Source organism: Ambystoma mexicanum, chromosome 6q (genome assembly GCF_040938575.1).
Source record: "Ambystoma mexicanum isolate Mex_15411 chromosome 6q, UKY_AmexF1_1, whole genome shotgun sequence".
NCBI lineage: Eukaryota > Metazoa > Chordata > Amphibia > Caudata > Ambystomatidae > Ambystoma > Ambystoma mexicanum.
In genome coordinates, this window is record NC_090937.1 from 251,356,004 (window position 1) to 251,381,996 (window position 25,993).

The 25,993-nt window shown below is 44.4% G+C and overlaps 1 protein-coding gene across 1 annotated transcript in view; it reads right to left on the reverse strand.

The window, feature by feature from the left end:
• The window catches only part of MTTP (microsomal triglyceride transfer protein), a 627,046-nt gene that overhangs the window by 541,065 nt on the left and 59,988 nt on the right, over positions 1–25,993 (reverse strand). Inside the window, exon 2 of the mRNA XM_069630722.1 lies at positions 6,183–6,284. The gene's annotated coding sequence lies outside the window, so the exon portion shown is untranslated. The remainder of the gene's footprint in view (positions 1–6,182; positions 6,285–25,993) is intronic.

The following is a 25,993-nucleotide window of genomic DNA, read 5'->3' on the forward strand; positions in this document are numbered from 1 at the left end:
TGATGAGAACCATCTCCGGTTCCGGAAGCACCTCAATACCTTCCTTTTTTCTTCTTCCAGTAGCTTCCCCTCTCCCCTGCTGATCTGTTCTCTCTTTTCACTGTGCACCTGGCCACCCTCTGTCCTCCGGGCCCAGATACCTGCTCACCCTGCCACCCTCCCGCACTGCCTCCGAGCCACCCCTCGCACTGGGGCCTGTATCAGTACCCATACAGCCCCCCCTTTTTCTTCCTGCACTTCTGCTGCCTTAAACCTAGCACTTGCAAATTGTTGGCTGCACTACCATTGTTTGTTGCCTTCAATATTTATTTATTGTTATTTATCTGTTTTTCCTCTGCTTCGCACTTTCCACTTCTCCCCCCTTCCATGCACCCCCCCCCTCCCATGCACTTGCGCGTTCTCAATGTCACTGGGCCTAGTAAGATCCAGTTTTGTTCTCCCCTGTTTCCCTCCCTTGCCTTGTCACGCTCTGAAACACTTGTGTACGAGCGCGATAGAAATAAAATATCAATATCAATAAGCAATGCGCCATTTACACTCTGACCTTTTTAAGGTTGAAACGTGCTTCTTTAAGATGCTCATTGAACCATGGTTCAGAGGGAAGACTCCTAGGCTGAATAAGACAACGAGGAGCAAACTCATTAGTAGCCTCAAGCAGCAGGTCAGATAGAATGGATAGAGCTTCCACAAGTGTACCACTTTGAGCCGTGACTCTAAATAAGAAAGAATAGGAATAACAAATAATTTGTCTTTCTGGAATTCTATACAATAATTGCTAGACTCATTAAAGGTTTATTTCATGCACGTTTCAGAGGGTGAGTCATTGATTTAGCATGTTCCTTAACATCTCAAATTCACAATGCAGACAAAAACCTCCAAAAAGCATTTAGGGAAGAATAAGCATCCATTTTGGACTATGTATTTTGCTTTTTGCAAGTTGAAGTTATAGCATGTTTTTTTCTGCTGTTGTCTCTGTTATGACCATCACAGGACATTCCATCTCGGTGTCCTCGGTCACAAAATTGGTCACAAAATCCTTGTGCTTAAAATCTTGTGTACAGTGTAGAAATGTTTGACTATAGCACATAAAGTGGCCCTTGATTTCATTGTGCGACAATTAATGTCTTGTTTTAATGTGTCTATCTTTCCTATCTGCATGGCATGCTGGCATGCTGTTCAGGATGTCTGTTTGAATGTATGAGGTAATGAGTGCCCAGAGTACGGGATGCAATGTGAGGCCAATCTCTGAGGCCTGAAAAGTAGATCCACACAGGCTTGACATGCGGTCAATTTTGCACCAGACCTGCAGATAAACTGGCCTGCTGTTAAATGTGTTACCAGTCTAATGGTATCCACTACAGAGCGTAATTTGCTTTCTGATTTTGAGAACATTTAGACACGTAATTGCTCATTTTACTATAGTCGGTAAGATAGCTCAGTGGTTTGAGAGCTCGCTGCTGCGGTGTGTGATCGACAGTTTGCAAGACCGAATCCCGGCAAGGCCAACTCAGCCTTTCATCCTTCTGAGGTTGATAAATGAGTACCAACACAGGTTGGCTGATATTGTATGTATATTTGTTCTATATGCAGATAGGGAGCAGGTGTATCTAGGTCACCTGGCCTAAGCCCCACCCAACTGGTGCCTTCCTGCTTCCCGCTCTTTTTCACCACTTAGCAAGTCACGCCCACCTGGTGCCTTCCTGCTTGCCGCTCTGTTTCCCTACTTAAGGAGCCCTCCAGCTTCTTTTCCTTTGCAGATGGGGAGCAGGTGCAAGTGGATCTAGGTCACCTGGCCTAAGCCCCTCCACCTGGTACCTTCCTGCCTGCTGCTCTTTTTCACAATTTAGCAAGCCCCGCCCACCTGGTGCCTTCCTTCACCATCACTGGCTTGTGGCCAATGCTAGATTTGACTTTTATGGACTTCATTCATTCACGGTGGGTCACTCTTTCTCAACTCTCATGCTGGACTTCCTTTGCATCTTGTACTCATGGTGGCCCTGAATCATGCTGTTCCCATCTTCATCTTGTATCCTGGCTTGCAACATTATGTGTTACTAATGACTTCTGCAATTGTATTCAGTCTCCACTCTTGCTTCTCCACTCTTTTTGACTGCTTACTCTCTTTTCTCTCCTCCTTTCCCTTCTCCCTTTTCCTATCTCCTCCCCTTACTTTCTTCTATGCACTTACTCTATCCGAATTGTCCCTGGACCTAATATGATAGCAACCTCGTTTGTTTCCTCCACCCTCCCATTACTGTTTTTTTCCTCCCCACCACGCCTCCAGCACTATCTGAAATGTCGTCAGGCCTAGTATGATAGTCGGTTGTTTTGTTCCTCCCCTCCCTTTCTGCACCCCTCTCCCTCACCATTTGTTTTTCTCCGGCTCTACCAGAAATGGCGTCAGGCCTAGTACGGTAGTCGCCTGTCTGTTTCCATTTCCTTCCCACTCTCCCCGTCCCTTCCTTTTCTATGTCTTAGCTCTTGCACTATCTGAAATGTCGTCAGGCCGAGTACGATAGTTAATTCCACATCCTTACTGTTCATGGCCTGTAAGAATGTGGTTGTATTTTCCCTTGTTCCCTCCCTTGCCTTGAAGCGCTTTGAAACACTTTGTGTATAGGCGCTATATAAATAAACGATCATATCATATCATATATAAAGCGTGTAAGCGTAAGTGCTATATAATAACACATCATTATCATTTGGCCTTGGACGTCTGCTTGCATTCACAGTAATTTGGTAATATGGGCCTTAACACACTGATATTAACAATACATATGGTGATCCATTCTTGTATGAAATGTATATCACATTACAGTGATATCTTAACCATATTTTTCGTAGTGTACCTAAGAACAAAGTCATGTGATGCCACTTCCTGGTTTGTCACGTGGAGAAAGGTGGTGTTCCATCGCTTCCCGTAATGTCACTTTGGGGTGGGGTCAAATCAGTGGCCATGGGTCGTGTGATGTCACTTCCGCTACCTCTAGCAATTCGGTGAAATGACGTCGCTGATCTCTGCAGTTATCTACAGGGTCTGTCTGTATTGTCCACATTTGATGTTCCCAACTTCTCACATACCACCAGCCCATTGTAAAACACCACGAAATGGGAATGCTCCACTTCCCATACATGGTCTTTGATGCGATATTTGTTCGAAGCACAGTCCCCACCTCAAATAAACACAGTGCATCCTAAAATACACCCTACTCAGAGTACACACTTGCATGAGGGCTGGCAGAGCACTACATGGTAACCATCGGTTCACATTTATATTAATAATCAGAAATCTGTCTCTGCAGTAATATTTCCAACGTGCATTTATTTTATGAAAACAGTGGCGTACTATCGTGTATAACAAGAAAGGTTCATGTTACATTCACAGCAAATATGGCTCGCCTATCCAGGTGCAAGGTTTGCAAGCATAACAATTAACCATCTACACAAGCACCTGCGCCTAAAGACACGTATTCTGTGCAGTGCAGAATCTTACACTGACCTCACTCAAACTCACCTGCATGCAACATAACGTTCCAGGGCTCCGATGACAGCTGCCTTTCCGTTGCTGAGGTTATTTGCATTTGTTAAATAAAACACATTTTAGAACATTTCGGTGCATGACCCCACACATTTTGTTTGCAACTTGCACATCTAATTGTACGGTGGCAGTTAGAAAATAGATTTGCATGTGAAAAGGCTAACTCGTGTGTCTAATCCTAGTGCCAGTAGTCTACTCCTGTGTCACTCTTCTAGAAACAGTGTGAGATGAATCCATGCTACCAAATGTGTACTATCACTACTTCTTGTGATAAGCATTGATTATGCGAATGTTACTAGTTGGACTCTGGAACATGTGTGACAGCAATAGAACTTTAACCCTGCAACTCATAGGGCAGTAGCTCAGCTGAAATTAACTTAATCAGTAGTAGTTTAAATTGTGAAAACGTTGCACCATCATTTCCTGTGCACGTGGCAGGGACACTTTCCACCAGTTTACTTATTTGCTAAACCTTCCGATTCTCCTTTGTGTCTTAATGTTACAAGTGTGTACACTGTTCAGATCATACCTATTCCTGTATCTGTTCAGAAGTGTGCTACAACAGGTAATGTGAGGAAGTCCCCTGCCTGACCTTAATGGTGAATGATGAGTTTGCCAAGCGGGCCACAACAATCTATGTGATGGCGGGCCCAGGGGTTGCATTGGGAGGCTCCCCTGGCTACTCACGCCATGCCTCCTTACAAACTCCTGTACCTTTAAGGGAGGCAAGGAGGGAATGGGCCGCAGAGTTGGCAGTGTCTGCACCGTCTGCTTCCCAGGCTGGGGTTCAAAAATCACGTTAGCATCTATAGGGATAAGAGTGAGACGTGAACTGTTCAGGCAGTAAACCAGGTACCTCACGGTCGCTGCACTCATACAACTAAGGTGAAGTTAGGCTAAGAAAGTCCACTGTGTGGGTGGGATCCTGGTGTAAAAATCAGGGCCAGGGCCACCCATAAGGTCTCAAGTCCCACATCAAAACTGTAAACCATCCCCTGGTACAGGACCCATCAGCCCACCTCCTTTCCAGATGCACAGGGAGACAAACCTGAGTTCCTTTGGACCAAGGAGGGGCTGTAAGGTGGGGTCAGGTGCCTATAAAAGGAAGGACCTGTGGCACAATGCTTTGGGAGTCAAGAAAGGGAGCTTATTTGTAGAGAGCAGGTGAAGACTGCATTTGGAGCAGGAGACGTAGGGCCAGAGGAAAGACCGAGGAGGCTGGCAAATGGATGGCCCAAGAGGCTGTGCGAAGGAGGAAATAGGAGGCAGGAGGAGAGACGCAGCACACTGGGGAAAGAAATATCCTGGGGAATGAGGTGAGGTAGACTGAAGAGGCAGGGGAAGGCAGACCCAGGAGGTTGGGGAGTTGAAAACCTAGGAGGCTGGGGAGAGGAGGGCCCAGGAGGCTTGGTTAAGCAAGAGGTGGGAGGCTGAAGGAGAGACCCAGTGGCTGGAAAAAGGAAGCTCCTAGAGGCTTGGGAGAGGAAGATCCAGAGGGCTGGGGAGGGGAATACCCAAGGACTGAAGAGACAGACGAACGAGTCTGGAGAGAAATACCCAGGAAGGTGGGGCTAGAGCGACTAAGGAGGCCAAGAAGTGAAAGTGGCACTAGAGGTACCTTATCAGGCGGAGAAGGTAACATTAATTCAGCAGGAGGTTGCAAGATGATTGAAGGAGGTGGAGAGAGAGTCTAAGGAGGAGGAGAAGTGAGGAATCCAGGATTAGATGGGGAGAGAAGCCAAGGAGGCACCATTAAGAGAAGCTAAGGAGGTGATGGTGAGGGATTCAAGGAGAAGATATTGACTAGGTGTGCTTAAAAGAGAAGTATTTAAGAAGGAAGTAGTAAGATAGAAAAGTGAGAGGGTCAGAAGAAGAGGGAAAGAGTAGGATGGGGAACGAAGAGCTGAGGAGAGGAAAAGTGAGGGAATCATGTGCCACATGCTTGCCGGGTGTGTACGTAAGGGAGATGTAGGAAATAGCACCTGGCATAATCACAAGGAGGTGCAACAGGAGACAGAACAGCTTATGAAAGGGAAAGAGACATTAGAGAAGAGGACCTTGGGTCGGAGCTCAAAACAAGATTTCAATAAGGCGAGGCAGTTTAACTTGGGGAGCCAGAGTCCCAAGATCCTGAGTGAGAGAGACATATAGAGCCCCAGAAGGCACCCACTAGGTAGTCTAGGGTTGTCTCTTGTCTGTCTACGGCTCTGGACATGAATTTAAGGCCAGGCCCGTTTGTGACTACAGAACAACCATCGGGATCAGTGGAGACTTGAGATCTGGGAAGAGGAGGCCTCCGCACAATCTTCTACTTGCACAAGAACACCACCAGGGAAGCTACAATTCCTACAAACTGAGACTTTTCTGAAAGAGTCCAATGGGGAGGGACCCCAAGACGGTGTGTGAGGATACATGAGAGTAATTTTATTCAGAGCTCTTTTTGTTTTGTTTGGAGATCAACTTGCCCACATCTGCTTTGTTATACTCATTTGTTGGGATAAATCAGAATACGTGCTCAACAAAAAGTGAAACACTTTTATAAGCATGCTTGAAATGTTGAGGTTACTAGCAGCACAATCATTCCAAGACATTTATTGGGAGACAGGTGTACATGGGCACAGCAATACACTTTTCGGACACTTACCTCTCAAGCAACCCCGCTTCCCTGAGCTCTGGTTCACCTTTGTGCACCTCTGTGGGAAATGGACGTGGGATAGCAAGGCAAAGGTAATGATACTCCTATCCTCTAGGGGAAGAAGCAATATATTATAACTTTTAATATACAAAAGGAAAGGCAGACAAAAATATGCTGGGGTATACTTTCTCAAATTGGTAGATTAGTGCCGGTAACGGTAATACAGTTTGCCGGTATCCTGCTGTATTTACCATCAAGGTACCGGAAAACTTATAATGTGCCCCTTTGTCAAATTTACAAACAAGGGGCTGCTTCTTTCTCCAAATTTGAATATACGTGTATAATGGCAATTGAGGAAAACGCAAATGCGTAATTCATTTCCTTGCATGGTTATTTCTATAAAAGACAAAATAATTAGATCCATAAGGTGCAGATATCAAATATGGAAAGTAAGTTCTAACAGTAGATTTGCTCTCTAACTGAAGAAAACAATGTGCATATGCATTTTTCACAGCCTTTTTATTGAAACAGAGCAAGGCATCTTTGATCGATGGTGGGTTTCAAAAATAGTGACCTAAGCCAAGAGTCTCTACAGAACTCTTCACACTGGTTATGCATGGGATATTTAGCACTTTGTCAAGTTGTAGTATGTCATTTAAAATGTGTTTATTCAGCTGAGTTATCTCACTGGCCCAAATCCTGACCCATAACCGAGCTGGGCTCAACTGCAAAATCACTGCAACAGGAGTCAACTTAGTTTCCTAGTATACTAGTTCATCAGCTGTGGACAAAGCTACTCCTAGTACACCATTCAAAAATGTCCTTTCGATTATTGATAATGAATTAAGATAACTTAAGCCCCATACACCAGCCCCTTAGGGACCAATAACTAGAGATTTAGTTTCGTACACTTTGATTGCTGGATGAACTATATGACTACCATAGGCAGTATAGAAATGTAAAATACCTACATTCGATTGCTTCAACCTACTAGCCACAAAGTCAATTTGAGAATGTCAAAGATCCTGGTCTGTAAATTTCACACCTCGATGTACACTTTCTTCAGTCTTCAAGCTTCGGACCCCACATAAAATGATGGGACCTTATTTATTTACTTTCTGCTTTAGACCATAATTTATGATTTACTCTTATTGACCACCATATTCTTAGTGATCATAAAATCAACATACTTTGACAGCAGTTTTTGCAGTGCCATGTCTGTCCTTCCTATAAGAACTACATCTTCCACATAGGCAAAAAATTGGATGAATTGTTAATTGACATGCGGAACATCTAAAGTGGCATCTATCAAAAGAGCATCCTGCTCATTCAAGTACATATGAAAAAGTAAAGGAGAAATTACACAGCCTAGCCTTACACCTTGCTTAATGGGAACAATGGATGTCCATTCCTCTGCATGACCATATCTTACAAAGGCTTCCATACGTGAATATAGTGGACCCAAAAAAAAGTTGATCAGGGTCGATATGCAACTATAGCATCAATCTATCAACCTTGTTGAACGCCATTGAGAGGTCAATGAATGCTAAAAATGCCTTTTTTTTCTCTTTATCATTCAGGAGCGATAAATTGAGACATTGCTTCTCTTCCCCCGCACCAGAAAGAAAACCCAGCTGCATAGCTGGTAGGATGTTCGCTTCCTCCACTCACTCCATAACATTTTTGTGGATTAATTTTCCCCAGTATCTTCAATTAAACATCGCTTAGGGATTTGGGGCGGTAACAGCTTTATTCAAGAACAACCGTTCTTGAATAAAGGGATGATTGTACTAAGGTGCCACGTCTCAGGTAATTTACACAACACCAGAAAAGCCCTGATCACATTACATATTAGGGAAACGCAGAGCATCAATTTAATGAAATTATAAAGAAACGGCCTATCTCTCCCTATCGCTATAGGGATTTCCCTATCCAACTAAAGAAAGTAAAGGTGCTCATCTGTCATCAGGAAGTCCAAAGTAAATGCCCTCAGTGCAAACCTCACTCTAACTGACCCTACCACTAATAACAACTAAAGTTGACCAAACGCCTTCTGGTTGTCCCCCTTTTTGCCTTCTCTCTTGCCGCTTTCTCATAGGGTTGATCTTGGGCCAGATAGATCTACCATATGCAACTGTCTCTCTTTTGAAATATATTTCTTGTACTGATCTCCTCCTCTGACAATCTCTTGTGGTTTTATCCAGGAGCTTGTTTAGCTCCTCCCAAATGTTCTTGGCTTCTGGTTTCTCAACAATGTTATACTTATAACGGTTCTTCTTGAGACATTCTCTCAGACTCTTCCTTTTTATTTTATGTCTCTCACATTCTTGATATCCAACCTTTCGGAGGTCTATTATGTTTTCATCTTAATTCACAGTACTTATTACACTTTCTTAGGGAGTGTTCTCCCCATTCTTCAACAATTTTTTTTTGTGGCTTTTTCCTCCTTTTCCAGGATATTCATTTCCACTTTCTCTCTTCACATTCAGCCCTATTTATCAAGTTCTTTACCCTTTCCTCATGTGTCTAGTGATGTTGGGTTACTGTTTGAATGTCCACCTCATTGCCTGCTCAAGTTTCTCTGTGCATACCACATTGTCCCAGCAGCCTACCTTTTCTCCCGTTCACCCGAGTACCTTTGTTCATGAAGGGTGACCTTACGGGGCTTGGCACTTGCTTGGGTATGTGGTTTCATTTTCTTGCTTCCAGGTCTCGGGCTTCGCAAAGGTTCCACTATCAGCATCTCTGTAGGAGGCTGCGGTTGGTAGATGGGAGCTTTCAGTGCTACCGGCTGCACTGGGCTTAACTGTCATGATGCCTACCCCCGGGCATCAGGACCAAGGACCTCAGCTCCGGGAGCAGGCATCCAGACATTTGTTTAAACCTCAGCAGCCCCGGCTAGGGGCTGTCTGGGTTCAGTCCTGGCGCTGCTCATCGTAGTAATCAGTCCTGGTGCCATAGGCGCCAGGCTCATAGACTTTACTTACCTGATGCAGACCATGCTGCAAAATAGTCCAAGCCTACATGAGGCCTGGATGGGACTATTTTGTTACAGGGACTATTTTTTACTCGGGCGTGGCTCTAGGGAACTTCTTACCTGGAACTACTTTGGAGGCTATTTAAACCACACCCGAACAGCAGCACATGCTTCGCGTTATTCTGCATCCAGCAGCGTGACGCTCACCGTGCCTGCAGCCAGCATCCAGTCTTCTGCCACGCCCGCGTGCCTGCAGCCAGCATCCAGTCTTCTGCCACGCCCGCCTCGAATCCGGAGCTCCTAGAATAAAGAAGAAGAAAAGGACAAGGTTAGAAAACAAACTTTCAAATTCCTCACCTAATTCCGGAACCATTTAATCTCTGGACCTGGAAAGTACATCAGTCCTGCACGCGTCGCTTCGCCAGCTCCAGCACAGCGCCATACTCACCAGTTCTCACAGCATCTTTCGATCTGGCACTGTCTCCATCATTTCTTCGCCGTAATCCGGCACCTAGGGGACACAAGAAAAAACAAGGTGAGTCAAGGGAATCAACAAATACAACCTCTCACCACCATAGACTTACCACCGGCGGTATTATTCCATAACTCTCCACATTTTCATATGCCGCATCTGTAAAGAGGGAGAAAAACAACACGTTAACGCATGCAATAGTTACCGGACAGCGTTGGGTAACACAGACTCTTACCTGAACGCCAGCAGCAGCTACGAGACCTTCTTCTCACGAACTCAGTTGCAACTTAAGGAAGGAAGGGGACAAGAGTGAACATCGGGCACATTGAACTCTTTGAACTTGATACTAACCAATCCGCCAGGGACTTCAGAGTCAATACTTACCGGAACTCTCCCAACGCCTTCAAACCAGTGAAGTAACTTGTATCTACGCGCCCCTGCAAGACACGCAGGATGGAGAGCTCATCTTTTACGAACATAAGGTGAGGTTACTAAGGGGATATCAGAGGTGATTAGTGGGGGAGAGCGAGAACAGTTGGGAGGCCATCACTAAAACCCACAGGTGGTTAATCCCTGTCTCCCCTTGCAGGAAAATACTTCTTCGGGTCCAGCAGACAAGACTAGGCGGGCCAGTCCAGACAGTTATCTCTGCACTACGCATCACGTTGAAGGAGACCGCAGCTGTCCGGGTCCGATCGACACCCCTGTTGGGTCCAGGTGAGTGTAACAGAACGCGAAGCCTCTCTACAAATACCCAACCGGGTGTTATGGAAATCTCAGAAACCGACCAACTGGCCCAATTATTGGGGGAACTTAAGGCGGAAGTACATGCTGCTCGCCAAGAGACTAATGCCCTCAGGAGAGAACGGATTGTCTCAAAGGAGCGCACGGATGATCTGGCTAGGCAACTACTGCAAAACCAAGCTGGGCAAACGCCCCTACCTGGATATGGGGGAAACCCAACCCCCGTTTCATCAAGCAATCCAGTGCAAGTGGTTTTACCAGGAAATATTCCGTTAGCTCCACCCGAACGCTTTGCTGGGGACCCCAAAAGGTTCGCCGTGTTTATGACCCAATGCTGCTTGCACTTTTTATGCAGACCGGGAGCATTTCCAAATGACCAAGCCAAAGTAGCTTTTGTATTGTCATATCTTAGTGGCAGCGCAGCGGATTGGTCCATTCCATTAGTCAACCAAGATGATCCTCTTCTCCGGGATTTTCAGGGTTTTCAAAGGAGCATGGAAAAACTATTTGCCAGACACTCACAGGGACAAACCCTGGACAACTAACTTTTATCCTTACGATAAGGTAACCAGGATCTGCTAATCTATATTGCAACCTTCAATAGGTTGGTGGTGGAAACCGGGTGGCCGGAGGAAAAACGAAATACATCGTGGAGAACTCCAAGATGTCTTGGCTCAAGTTGTGAACACACCTCAGGATTGCACAGGATTTATAGACTTAGTGGTCCAGCTAGACCACCGACTTCAGAACCGAAAGACTGATCGAGCTAAGTTCGAGAACCGGGTATTGGTTAAACCCAACGTTGCCCCCAAAGGAACAGATGCATCTGGACCTATGCAGATCGGGGGGGTTAAAGGACCCTTAATTCAAAAGGAAGGAGAAAGAAGACAGATGCAGTTGTGTCTGTACTGTGGAACGTCAGGACATTTTTTACGGGATTGCCCTACAAAACCACCCAAGAAGGTGGTAGGAGTGCTGATAAAAGCCACATAGAGCCTGATTCAGGAAACGACCATGCCCGACAAGCGTAGAGGTCCGCTTGCCGAGCTTAAAGAAGGACACTCAGACCTCGCATCTGATCATCCCAATGGTCCTACTCGATCCCTGTCCATCACGTATGCACGCAGTAAGGGCATACATAGATAGCGGGGCCGTAGGAAATTATATGGACCACAAATTGGTGTCAAGGATGAATCTACCTCTTTGCAAAAAGACCACTTCGGATGTCATCACCACAGTTGATGGAACTGAGATTGCCTCGGGCCTGTAACTCATTCCACTAGAGAGATGACACTGTTGAGTCAAGATGGGCATCGAGAGACTACTGTGTTTGATCTAATCAAAGCCCCACAGTTCCAGATAATACTGGGGATGCCATGGTTGGAAACACATAATCCTTGTATAGACTGGCGAGAGAAGAGAATAACCTTCCCGGATTGCGCACACACCTGTTACCCGGAGAAAACTTTGAACAAAGGCCTGGCTACAGTCGTTAACCCAATCATGCAGTTACCTCAGGAATACCAAGAATTTCAGGATGTTTTTCAAAAAGAACAGGCCAATACATTACCTCCTCACAGATCATATGATTGTCAAATCAACCTCCTACCCGGTGCACAACCCCCATGCAGTAGAATCTACGCCCTCACGGAACCTGAAAATCGTCACCTACGGCAATACTTGGACCAATGCCTTGCTAATGGCTTTATTCGTCCTTCCAAGTCTCCTGCATCCTCAGCTTTATTCTTCGTGCCAAAAAAGGAAGGTGACCTTAGAACGTGCATAGATTACCGCGCATTAAATCAGATTACGGTAAAAAAACGATACCCATTGCCTCTGATCCCCGAATTACTAGACCAAGTAAAGGATGCTTGTATCTACACTAAGTTAGATCTCCAAGGGGCATACCATCTGGTACGTGTCAAGAAAGGCGACGAATGGAATACTGCCTTTCGCACCAAGTACGGATTATTCTAATATCAGGTGATGCCCTTCGGGTTGTGCAATGCACCAGCGGCCTTCCAGTATTTTATGAACGATGTCATCGTGAACTCATTGACGTCTGTGTCGTCGTATAGATAGATGATATTCTAGTGTACTCCTCCTCAGAATCAGACCATGTTAAGCATGTGCGTGCAGTCCTTGAGAAACTACGCCAGCACAAGTTATATGCAAAGTTGGAAAAATGTGTTTTTCCCGCTACGGAAGTTGAATTTCTTGGATTTATCCTGACTCCAAAAGGAGTCCGAATGGACTCTCGAAAGGTGGACGCAATTCTCAAGTGGCCATCACCCAGTTCAGTTAAAGGGGTACAAAGCATGCTTGGATTTGCTAATTTCTACCGCAGATTCATTCCGGACTTCTCCCATGTTGTACACCCCATCACAGCACTTTTGCGAAAAAACAAACGCTTCATGTGGACCGAACAGGCTGAAAAGGCCTTCCAAGAGCTGAAAGCGAAATTCACAAAAGCACCCGTCTTAAAGCATCCACATCCTGAGCTTCCATACATAGTAGAAACTGATGCATCCAGTTTAGCCATGGGAGCTGTCCTGTCCCAGAAGGATCCTGAAACCGGTCAACTTCACCCAGTAGCGTTTTGGTCCAGAAAATTCTCAGCACCTGAGTTAAACTATGCGGTTACCGATAAAGAGCTATTAGCCATCAAATCCGCCTTTAAGGCTTGGCGGCACTATCTTCTTGGTGCCAGACATACTATTACCGTAATCACTGATCACCGGAACCTGCAGTATTTTAAAACAGCCAAAGCCCAATCATCGCGACAACTTTGATGGGCATTGTTCTTTGCCGAATTCGATTTCGTGATCACTTATAGACCAGGCCGCAAAAATGGCAAAGCAGATGCCTTATCCCGAATAGAGATGGGAGAAGCATATGCAAACCCGGAACCGGTGCCAATAATTCCCGAGCAAATAATTCTTGGCATAACTACTCTACAGACACTAGAAGATATTCATTCAAAAATCCAACAACACTTCGATCCAGCAACCCTGCAGGACTGGGTAAAGAAAGGCCCGGACTACTCAGTCGTCAATGACCTACCTTACTTATCAAGGATGACTATTTCTACCACACAAGGAAATACAAGAACTAGTCATCTCCAATTACCATGACACCCTGATGGAAGGGAACCCAGGTATCGCAAAAACTGAAGCGAAAATTAAGAGACAGTTCTGGTGGGCCACTTGGCCAAAAGATGTAAAGTCATTTGTGATGTCTTGTGGCATTTGCGCCCAAAACAAAAGCCAGAAGAAAAAACCTGCTGGCCCTTTACAACCTTTGGATATTCCACCTACACCATGGCACACCTTGTCTTTAGACTTTATTACAGATCTACCTCCATGTAATGGATTTAACACCATCCTAGTTATTGTGGATCTTTTTTCTAAGATGGCCCACTTTATTCCTTTAAAGGGGTTACCTTCTGCTTCGATTCTGGCCAAGGAGTTCCTCGAAAACATTGTTCGATTACACGGATTCCCTTCCGTATTGGTTTCTGACCGAGGTAGTCAATTTATCTCGCATTTTTTGAAGAAATGTTGTCAACTGGCACAAATCGACGTGAGGCTATCAACAAGTCACCATCCCCAGACGGATGGTCAGACGGAAGGGACCAACCAGACCCTTGAACAGTACCTACGCTGCATGCTACACCAGACCGAAAGCAATTGGAAAGATATTTTATGGATTTCCGAGTACGCATACAATAACTCTGTACATTCATGAACCGGACAAAGCCCTTTTTATACCATATATGGACATCACCCTCAAACCTCAGAACTCGATTCGCCTCAGCACTTAGAAATGCCCGCAGTTAGTCATTTGCATTCTACTATTAAACAAGCCTTTAAGGAAGCCACAGAACATTTGAAACAAGCAAAAGAGAAATACAAGAAAAATGCTGATCAACATAGAAGTGAAACTCCACAATACCAGATTGGGGATGAAGTTTGGCTGGCTACAAAACATATACCTCGGAAGGGAACTCAGACTTTTAATCCTAGATATTTGGGACCTTACACCATTAAGGCCATTATCAACCCGGTGGCCGTCAAATTGGAATTACCCTCTAATATGCAAATTCATCCGGTCTTTCATGTTTCACTTCTAAAACCAGTTCAACCAGGGACAAGATTAACCAAACCACCAGACCCCATCTTGATAGATGGAGAACCTGAATTCAAGGTACAAAATATCCTGGACTCCAAGATGATTAAATCAAAACTTTTTTATTTGATCGATTGGGAGGGCTACGGACCACAAGAAAGATCATGGGAGCCTAGCGACCACGTTCATGCGCCTCGGTTGGTGAAAAGATTCCATCGGAACTTCCCAGACAAACCGGGGCCAGGGGGAAGAACAACTCTAGGAGGGGCCTTGGGGGGGGGGGGAGTGCTGTCATGATGCCTACCCCCGGGCATCAGGATCAAGGCCCTCAAATCTGGGAGCAGGCATCCAGACATTTGCTTAAACCTCAGCAGCCCCGGCTAGGGGCTGTCTGGGTTCAGTCCTGGCACCTTAGGCGTCAGGCTCATCATAGAAATCAGTCCTGGCACCATAGGCGCCAGGCTCATAGACTTTACTTACCTGATGCAGACCATGCTGCAAAAGAGTCCAAGCCTACATGAGGCCTGGATGGGACTATTTTGTTACAGGGACTATTTTTTACTCGGGCATGGCTCTAGGGAACTTCTTACCTGGAACTACTTTGGAGGCTATTTAAACCACACCCGAACAGCAGCACATGCTTCGCGTTATTCTGCATCCAGCAGCGTGACGCTCACCGTGCCTACAGCCAGCATCCAGTCTTCTGCCACGCCCGCGTGCCTGCAGCCAGCATCCAGTCTTCTGCCACGCCCGCCTCGAATGCGGAGCTCCTAGAATAAAGAAGAAGAAAAGGACAAGGTTAGAAAACAAACTTATTTCAAATTCCTCACCTAATTCCGGAACCATTTCATCTCCGGACCTGGAAAGTACATCAGTCCTGCACGCGTCGCTTCGCCAGCTCCAGCACGGCGCCATACTCACCAGTTCTCACAGCATCTTTCGATCCGGCACTGTCTCCATCATTTCTTCGCCGTAATCCGGCACCTAGGGGACATAAGAAAAAACAAGGTGAGCCAAGGGAATCAACAAATACAAACCTCTTACCACCATAGACTTACCACCGGCGGTATTATTCCATAACTCTCCACATTTTCATATGCCGCATCTGTAGAGAGGGAGAAAAACAACACGTTAACGCATGCAATAGTTACCGGACAGCGTTGGGTAACACAGACTTTTACCTGAACGCCAGCAGCAGCTACGAGACCTTCTTCTCACAAACTCAGTTGCAACTTAAGGAAGGAAGGGGATAAGAGACATCGGGCACATTGAACTCTTTGAACTTGATACTTACCAATCCTGCCAGGGACTTCAGAGTCAATACTTACCGGAACTCTCCCAACGCCTTCAAACCAGTGAAGTAACTGGTATCTACGCGCCCCTGCAAGACACGCAGGATGGAGAGCTCATCTTTTACGAACATAAGATGAGGTTACTAAGGGGATATCGCAGGTGATTAGTGGGGGAGAGCGGGAACAGTTGGGAGGCCATCACTAAAACCCACAGGTGGCTAATCCCTGTCTCCACTTGCAGGAAAATACTTCTTCGGGTCCAGCAGACAGTCGTCTCTGCACTACGCATCAGGTTGAAGGAGACCGCAGCTGTCCGGGTCCGATCGACACCCCTGTGGGGCCCAGGTGAGCGTAACATTGGCATTGTTAGATGGGCTGCGTAGTCACGCCCCACGTCGGACTGTTCTCATCACCCGGTTTCTCAGTTGTCTGCCTCGACAGGCCTCTGGCATCTCAAACTGGCTTTCTCCGACCTTTGAATTGCTGTGGGCTCCACGGCTTCACCCAGTTCCACCTCTCCAATGCGTAATTACATCAGAGGTTAAATCAATGCGCACCATACTCTCTTCCTCTGTGATACACTCTTCCTGCTTACATACAAAGCTCTCCTGATGGAGGGATTCCCTTTTATTGCAGATGGCGTGTTTGATTCAACATTGCCCGAAGCCAAATAGGAGAGGGCATTGTATTCAATAAAGAAAGCAGTCCATATATGCTGAAAAGGTGGTTGGCCTAGAGAGTTTCTTGTGGGAATGAGAGTCCTTGTCCCCTAAGAGGGAGTCACTCCAAATGAGGTCCCACTTGCCCAGACCCCTAGGGAGGGTCTGGCGGAGCGGACTCACCTCCCTAGCCTTAAAGGGGTGGCTTCCCTTGGCGAGAAAGGACAAATACCCTCTATTTGTCACAGTACCCAGTTGATTTATGGCCACAGCCATCTTTAAAAATGAAAGCCATGTTTGGGAAAGCCCTGTTTGGATAAGGGCTGTCTGTGGCTGTGTGGCTGCAGGAATCTTTCCAACGTTATCAAGAACTCTTGAACTTTGAAGAAAAACGGTGTTCGTTTAATTCTATCTGTTTGGGCTGCCCCATCATTACCCATAATCCCATATAACACGGGAACCTGCGCATTTGCGCGCGTGCGTTTGGGAAAGCCCTGTTTGGATAAGGGCTGTCTGTGGCTGCCGGAATCTTTCCAACGTTGTCAAGAACTCTTGAACTTTGAAGAAAAACGGTACGATCATTATACCGAGCCTAACAAACTACAAAGGACTTAACCTCAAAATGAAACCGGACTTTCACAGAGTGAAATTTATGTGTTTTTCTTTGTTTTATTGGTGTTTTTTTGTTTAATGCTATCTGTTTGGGCCATCCCTTCATTACCGATAATCCCATATAACCAGGGGCGTAGACAGGATTGTCTAACAAGTGGGGTCTGAAGCTAATTTAGTTGGGCCCAGAGCACAGACATTAACATCTGTAAATGTTCACACAGTGCTACTTTGTGGGTATTTACAGATTGTGGGTGGGCCTTGTCCGCTCAGGCCCTGCCCTGTCTTCGCCTCTGCATATAACACCGGAACGTGCTCATTTGCGCAAGCCCTGTTTGAATAAGGGCTGTTTGTGGCTGTCTAGGGCTGTAGGGCGGGTGGCAACGGAACATTTTTACCTTCTCTCCTCGGTTGATGAGGTTTACAGGATTACAGGATTTTCCTTAAATGTGAAACGTCCACTCAGTGCAATCAGAGGTTGGTATTTTATCTGATATACATTCACAAAAACATTCTTTGTTCTATTTTACTTGCTTTTTAAAATTTTCTTTTTTCTTTACTTTCGTTCATTTTACTTTCCATTATTATTTGCAAACGCACACAGATCACATGCTTACGCAACTTATTAAATTTGTTTTGAAAGAACTTCACTCACCGATATAATTGTATTCGTCGGCCGAGACATACCTGCGTTACACATTAAAAACAGATAGGAGTTCCAGAATGGCAAGGTTACAGTTAGTGGAACACATGAAGCGAACTCCTTTAAAAAAAGCTATTGACCCACGTGATAAAGATGAAACTGCCATTCCACGCAGTAGACGCCGCATATCAACTACAGATATCCAAAGCTTCTGTCCTGTGGAAATGGCCAAGTTGGCTATAAATAATGTGCACGAGAAAATATGTAGCACTCAAGCTCAGAGGAGCATAGTGGATAAAGTGAGCCAGCACCTCTTTCAGATGTCAGTGACATAACTATGGAAACAATTACCATATCAGCCAGCTCTGAACAAACAATAATGCAACCAACAACATGTAAAAGTCAGCTTACCGAGGTAATTCAGAGTAGAAATCAGAAAATTGTGGTAACTATGACCTCAGCTGACGCATTTGTACCAGTCACAATGGATCTGGTGATTGTAGACTCACCTGAGAAGAACAATAACCCTAATGCTGTACTTGGAAAGATAACTCTGTTGTCCTCTTCCACTCTTACACCTGCGAGTATCTTACAACCTATGTTGCGACCAACTTGTAGCCTGCTTGAAATAGAGAAGGTAATTACAGAAGCCATGTTCCAGGCAGGTTTGTCCCAGTCACCAGACATGTTTGGAAATGGCTTAAATAATGAATCTCCTTTATCTATATCAATTGCCCAATCCAAAAATCAAAAAATACCTACTCCATGTGAAAGTTGTTCCCTTCAGAACAGACGATAACTTCATCGGTTGGTCTACTGGAACGGACATTGACAGCTATGAATCTAGCGCTAACTTCCATGTCAAAACTTTATGAAATAATGAATAATAAAATACAAACACAAATGATTCTAGTGGAAAAAATATTGCAGAATCAAGAAAAAAAGAGTTTTGACCAATTGGAAAATAACATGAGGATCAGAGTTATATGAGGAATGCTTAAGACACAAACGGCTTAAATCTGCTAGCAGTGATAAAAGAAATCAAGTCTTAAACATAGCTGTGCATGATGATTACGACCCTGCAAGTCATGATTATTGAGAATGACTGTGAGCAATTCTTATGTTTTGACAAAAGAGACACATGTGATGGACAGGCAGATGCATGTTGAGAATCCATGGTGCGCAGATAAATGTGTCACTCCTTCCGCGGCTGATAACAATGAATAGACGTTACGCAGAGGGCAAACTCAAACATGATAAATGATGAGGTTTCTACCATGCCATAGCAAAACCTGCTAAAAAGAAACAGAAAATGACTAACAAAAAACCTGTGAATGCAATAGTGAAGAACACAGAAGACATATCCATTTTCTGTAAACCAATGGGTACTGGAAGTTTTTCTGCAAAAATTATTAATCAACAAAAGAAACCAAAAAGCATAAAGACAATAACTGCAACAGACCAAGGCAAACTAAAGAGTTTATTAAAAATCTAACAAAACCTAAAAACTGTAATAAATGTGAGTGCGGCCATGACTAAAAAATATTCTAAAATTGCAAGATCTAATGGAAATTCTAAAAGCAGTGGAGATCAATTCCAAACAGTACAAGATAGGCATGAACCATGAGATGATTTACTAAATTAAATTGCTGCCCAAAGAAACAACATAGCAAAAACACCTTTAAGCTCGGGGAGTAATCACGATGAAGCATCAAAGAAAACATTATCCAAGGAAAACAGGCAGATTATTCTAGAACAAATGTTATCTCAAATAGAGAAATCAATCCATCAACATCTAATTCTTGGAACTCATAGAAAATGCCCTGATACTTCATCTGCAGATATTACACAACAGCTTAATAGAGAGCATGTAACATCTCTGCAAGCTCAAAGTGATATTACACAACTAGTGCAACAATCGAACAATATGACCAAAATTAGTGGTATCCGGGCCCACTTTTTCACACATTGATAATTCAATGCATATCACATCCAAGTGAGGTGTACAATTTGAATCGAACATCCATGTTAAATATTTTTGCAGAAATTCCTAGCCTACAGGATTAGACAACTATTCACATAAACCAGGTGGAATTTCTCCATGAATCTGACTTATCCATTGGCTGAATATGGATTCAGTCTGGTGTGGTTTTGAATCTGATTTGGCAGCCTAGATGAACCCTGTATGATCTGGGCTTTAATCTCACGTGTGAATCAATGTAGGAAAAAACTGGTGTAATAAGAAAGCAGCAGGTGCAGAGGGGAAATTGTAAAAGTGTAGATCAACCCTTGGATGGGGAGGACTATCCTACACATGAACCCAGATTTGACCGACATGAGACTAGAGCCTTTTGGAATGGAAAAAATGAACAGCATTGATTGAGAAAAATATAATAGCCACAAAATATGATCAAATCTCAAACTTTTAAATTGGTGAGTTGGAATACACATGGCTATACTCATTTGATTAATAATAAAGCTTCCATGATATGTTTGATATTATAGTATTGCAGGAGGCATGGCTAGTGGAAACACCAATTTGGGATATTTTTAACATACTCACTATACCTGCCATTCAACAAGCTAAGGGTAGACCGATGGCTGGCCTGTTGATAGCGACTAAAATATCATCTAAACTCTCGTTGAACAAACGGGCTGAACCTAATCCATTTACTTTGCTGGTTCGAATTACATATAACACACAGGTTATAGCTCTAATAAATACTTATTGGAACCATGCTAGCATTTCAGATGATGGCTTTCTATAGGGCATGGAAGAATGGCTTGATTTGATTGCCTCTGATTCAACCATAACAGCAATTTTGGTTATGGGGGACTTAAACACAAAATGCATGTCCAATGAAAAACAACATCGAACACTTGCACGCTCTAAATGGACCAACCTCTTAAAATCTAGACAACTTTTCATGCTTAATGGTGCAATTGCTGGTGACTTCCCGGCCCAACCGACCTGGCATCGATTAAATCAAAAAGCCATCATTGATTTCATATATACAGATCGTTCGATGTTCACCATAATTGACCAATTCAACATGCATGAACAGCAGTATAGTGATCATAATCAACTGACTGTCTTGGACATGGACGTGTCAAGATTCATCTAATACAGATAAATATATGAGCTCAAAGATGGCTATATATAATGGGATAAATCCACTGTTCTGGGCTCCTGATCATCTATATGATCGGTACCATTGTTTGAGTAATACCACCGTGGAGAACAGAAGTGATCTATTCCCTGATGGGCGATATGCAGCTGCTCTCTTACTCTTTAGAGAGGTCCCTTTCTAGAAATCAAAATGTTAAGTTCAAGCACAAACATATATTTGATCCAGATCTCAAGCACCAAAAATCTTTATTGTGTAAATAGATCAGGATGCTTAATATGCTCCCAATATTAGAGTACAGAATTAGAATAAAAGACTAAAATATAAAAACTGGGTTGAATGCAGAAAATCATATGTACCAAAAAGATGGCGAGAATATGTTACGATCCTTAGCTACGAAAAGCTCAGGATGTTACAACCCTTCTAACGGATTCTCCGTCTCCGCCTTTACAGGCAGCTATGTATGCGGTTGCCCTCCGCAACATGGAGGAGCCAGGAACCACCGGCAACGCTTCAGTCTTTCTCGACTCTCATTGCGAGCGGGTAGCCACGCCCCCAACTTCCGGAATCACATATCCAGAGACTCGAACATCTGACCGATGCGTTGCTTCTCTAGTCAGAGTTGCACAGCGCTCCGTAAGTTCGCTTATCTGCCTACTTCTAAAACTTACTCTTGAATTGTACCTCCCTTCTTGGAGTCCCTTGAATTTACTTTCTTCCGTTTCCTTTTTGATCTGTGTTGTTAGATCATTTCAGTGGCTGTTCGTACGTATGTGGCTAATAGTTACTTCCTTCAACAACCAGCTTTTTCTCAAGGTTTGTCCGGAGCGTAGCGTTACGTTGCTTGAGATTCATTCTTTAGTTTGCTTGTTCTACTCTGCACATGTTTCATTAAACTTTGTAATTCCTTCATCACACGTTAGGAAGCAGGCATAGGAATATTCTGCGGTCTTCCGCCCTAAATCTTCTGGATTGTTATACCCCTTCATGTCAACAGAGTTACGGGTACTTTGGTAAGGCTATATATTCCCTGCCTTTCGGTCTTCTGTTTCTATCTTGATTGAGATTACCGCTTTTGAGCATAATCTATTTACCCTCTGCTTTATTAGGTTCCTTACACGGTACCTTTTCTGTCACTATCGACTTGGCTGATAGTAATCAGGAATCTGTCATTTGCTCCAGGGTAAGCCTTTCCTCCACTCCTAGATTTATTATACATTTGTGGTATTTTCCTCTCTTCTTAATCTTTATTCTATTTACATTAGAATTCTCCACGAGGGGGATTTTGCCTGCACTAAGTTCCTGTGTAGCACTAAGAAGACACCACTGTTGCCCACAGGAGTCTTCGCACCCTAGCAGCTCACCACAGGGTTTTTTCCCCTTTTGGGGATTTTCCCGGGAGGCTCCACTTCTTCCTAGCCTATTCCGGCTGAGAGGTGGAGGGGCTTCTAGGGGAGACTCACTTTCACGTTCTACATTCTACCTAATTGTTGAAGACCTGTGTGGAGGTAGGTGCCATTTTTAAACGCCGAGAGACATATGTAGATGAAAGTGCATTTCAAAACATAAGATATAACAGTAAGCAACGCCCAATTGGCCTTTGTTGAGATAGTCCTCGGTTTTTTTGACGGCTCTACGTTCTACTATGGATCAACAAATTCAGCAGCTAATAGCTGCCGTTCAGTCTCTGACCTCAGAGGTACAGAGTCTAAAACAGGAGAATGCCAATCTGCGCCAAAAGCAACAACAGACTCAACAGCAAGCTGCCCAGCTGGCTGCTCAACAGGCAACAGCCAGCAGGGTTCCACATTGCTCTGAAGTTCATCCTGGACCTTTACCCGGAGGTCAATTCGATGGCAACCCTCATAAGATAAAGGAGTTTTTGGATGCGTGTGCCATACAATTCTCTTTTAAAGCCGCCTTCTTTCACACGGATCGTGACAGAGTAGGTTATATGATCTCACAAATGGTGGGTCCAGCTTTGGCCTGGGCAACTCCCTTGGTCACAACAAATAATCCTATACTGGATTCCTACACTGCCTTTTGTAATAGTGTTAGGTCCATGTTTGGAAGGCAAGAAATATACGCATAGCAGCCCAGGAACACTTACTAGACCTAAAACAAGGAAGTCAATACATTTTAACCTATATTACTAGGTTCAAACAGATTGCCAGTGAATCCACTTGGTCAGACGTAGCACAAGTGACTCTTTTTTGGAGAGGCTTATCTGAAGATTTGAAAGACAAAGTTTTAGGGTACCACGTCCCTCCTCGTTAACAGAATTTATAGCACTAGTCATGCAGATTGACTATAGGATGAAGGAACGGAGTAATGAGAGACGCAAGGGGAAGCTCACCACTCGTTCGTTCGCTACACCTCCAGCAACACACAGAGGCAACACAACTGAGGAACCTATGCAACTAGCAAACAACAAATAGAGGCCCATTATCTCCCGAGGAGAGAACACGCAGAAGGACTCAGGGTTTATGTATGTATTGTGGCGCTAATACCCATACTGTCCAAGAGTGTCCCATCACTCCTCCTCGACGGCCGGGAAACGCCAACGCCCGGTCGTAGGAGGAACCGCGGTCCGGGATCCTGATTCTTCTACAGGTTCCTCTCCAAACATACACATTTCACAAGGAAATCAGTTCTTACACACTCCGATGTTGGTTTTACACATTACTCTCAAGTATGGTAACCAGATTTTCTCTGGGGATTCGGCTTTAGTAGACAGTGGGGCAGCAGGAAATTTCATCGATGAATTATGGACTAAGCAAAACCACATTCCTCAGTTCTCCATGGGTGAGGTTATACCAGTAGAGAGTGTGGACGGTAGCCCCCTGATTTCGGGTCCAATAGTTAATCAAACCTGCCCATTAATTATGACAATTGCCACTCACGAGGAAATCATTACCATGGATATAATACGAGCCGCTCATTATCCTGCCATCTTAGGGTTACCCTGGCTACGAAGGCATACTCCTTATATAAATTGGGCAGCAGGGTCCTTCTTTCTGGGATCAGAGTTTTGTCTGACCCACTGCCTGGGTCATATTGACAGAGTAAGTTGTTCAAATCAGGACAAATCCAGACAGGCTACCACAATCAGTTTAGTCGCTGGGCTCCCCTCTATGTACCAGGAATTCACTGAGGTTTTCTCCTCTTTGGAATACTCTCTGTTACCTCCACATCGTAGAGAGGATTGTGCTATAGACCTCATTCCAGACCAGCCATTACCCTTTGGGAGAATGTACATACTTTCTTCTTCTGAAAAGGAGGTTCTGCGGGAATATTTAGATCTGAATCTGCGAAATGGACTCATCACTGAATCCACTTCTCCTGCTGCAGCCTCCCTGTTTTTCGTCCCCAAGAAGAATTCTTCAGAGCTCAGACCTTGCATCGATTTCAGGGGATTAAATAGAATAACCATCCCCGACAGGTACCCAATGCCTTTAATTCCCGACATTCTGGAAGCAGTCAAAGGAGGAGCTCTCATTTACACAAATCTTGATCTAAAGGGTGCGTACCACCTTATAAGGATTAAAGAAGGGGATGAATGGAAAACTGCTTTTAGGACACCATTTGGCCATTTCCAATACCAAGTTATGCCTTTTGGTTTGTCCAATGCTCCTGCAGTTTTTCAAAGATTTATGGACCATCTATTCTCCGATTTGCTGCTACACACGGTCCTCGTATACCTTGATGACATTCTGATTTTCTCCAAAGATACCTCTGAACACGAGTCTCATGTAAGAGAAGTTCTACACAGACTTCAAGTTAATCATCTATCCTGTAATCGAGAAATGCTTCTTTCATCAACCTAATGTGACCTATCTGGGATATATACTATCCGCTCAAGGCATTGCAATGGACCCTGAAAAGGTAACCGCCGTAAAAAACTGGGCTATTCCCCGATACATTAAAGAAATTCAACGCTTTGTAGGATTTTCTAATTTCTATCGCCATTTCATTCCCAACTTTTCGGCGCTCACTCAACCTTTGACTAACCTATTGAAAAAAGGAGTTCCATTTGTCTGGAACGAGGTAACACAAAAGGCTTTTGATACTCTCAAAAAGAGATTTACTTCTGCCCCCATACTCATGACCCCAGATCAGTCACATCGCTTTATTCTCGAGACTGATGCCTCTCAGTATCTCGAGACTGATGCCTCTCAGTACGCCTTGGGAGCTGTTCTGCTACAAGAAGACGATCAGGGTTTGGAACGGCCCATCGCTTATCTGTCCAAAACCCTATCACCTGCTGAATTTCAATTATACGGTTCTCGAGAAGGAACTGTTGGCGATCAAGAGAGCATTTGAAGAATGGAGGCATTTATTATTGGGGGCACAGCATCCAGTGGAGGTTCGAACCGACCATCAAAATTTAAGAATTCTTCAGTATGCCCAGACCTGCAACAGCCGACAGGTAAAATGGGCGCATTTCTTTTCGCCGTTCAGGATTGTGTTTTCCTTCATACCAGGGAGATGTAATTTACAAGCAGACGCTTTATCTCGTAAAGAGATTATTTATCATTCCCCAGTAAAACCTGAACCTATCTTTCCCCGCAGTATACTTAGTGTTACAAAATGCTGCACGTCAACTGATTTTCTGAAACGTCTGAAACAGAATTCCGTTCCCTCCAAACTGAAGGGGCTGACAAAAACGGAATTAAGTCTTTTATCGGAGAAGGAAGGATGTTATTTCCATGGTCGACAAGTCTTTGTACCAACTAAATCTTTACGGAGAGAAGTACTTGGCATGTGTCAGGACTCCAAACCTGCAGGACATCGGGGTTACATTAACACCCGTGAATTGATCTCCCGCAATTTTTGGTGGCCTTCCCTAAGGAGCGATGTTTGTAAATACGTGGAGTCATGTCCAGTTTGTCTACAAAACAAAAGCGCAAGACACTCTCCCTTCGGAGCATTGGTCAAGATGCCTTTGCCCACACGTCCTTGGCAGAATATTTCAATGGATTTCATAGTAGATCTCCCTCCGTCTGAAGGATGCTCAACTATCATGGTAGTCATCGATTCATTCACCAAATTGGCGCATTTTTTACCACTAGCCGGTCTTCCTTCTGCGGCCCAAATGGCTCGAATATTTATCTCCAGAATTTTCTCTCTTCACGGCCTACCGAAATCTATAATCTCGGATAGGGGGT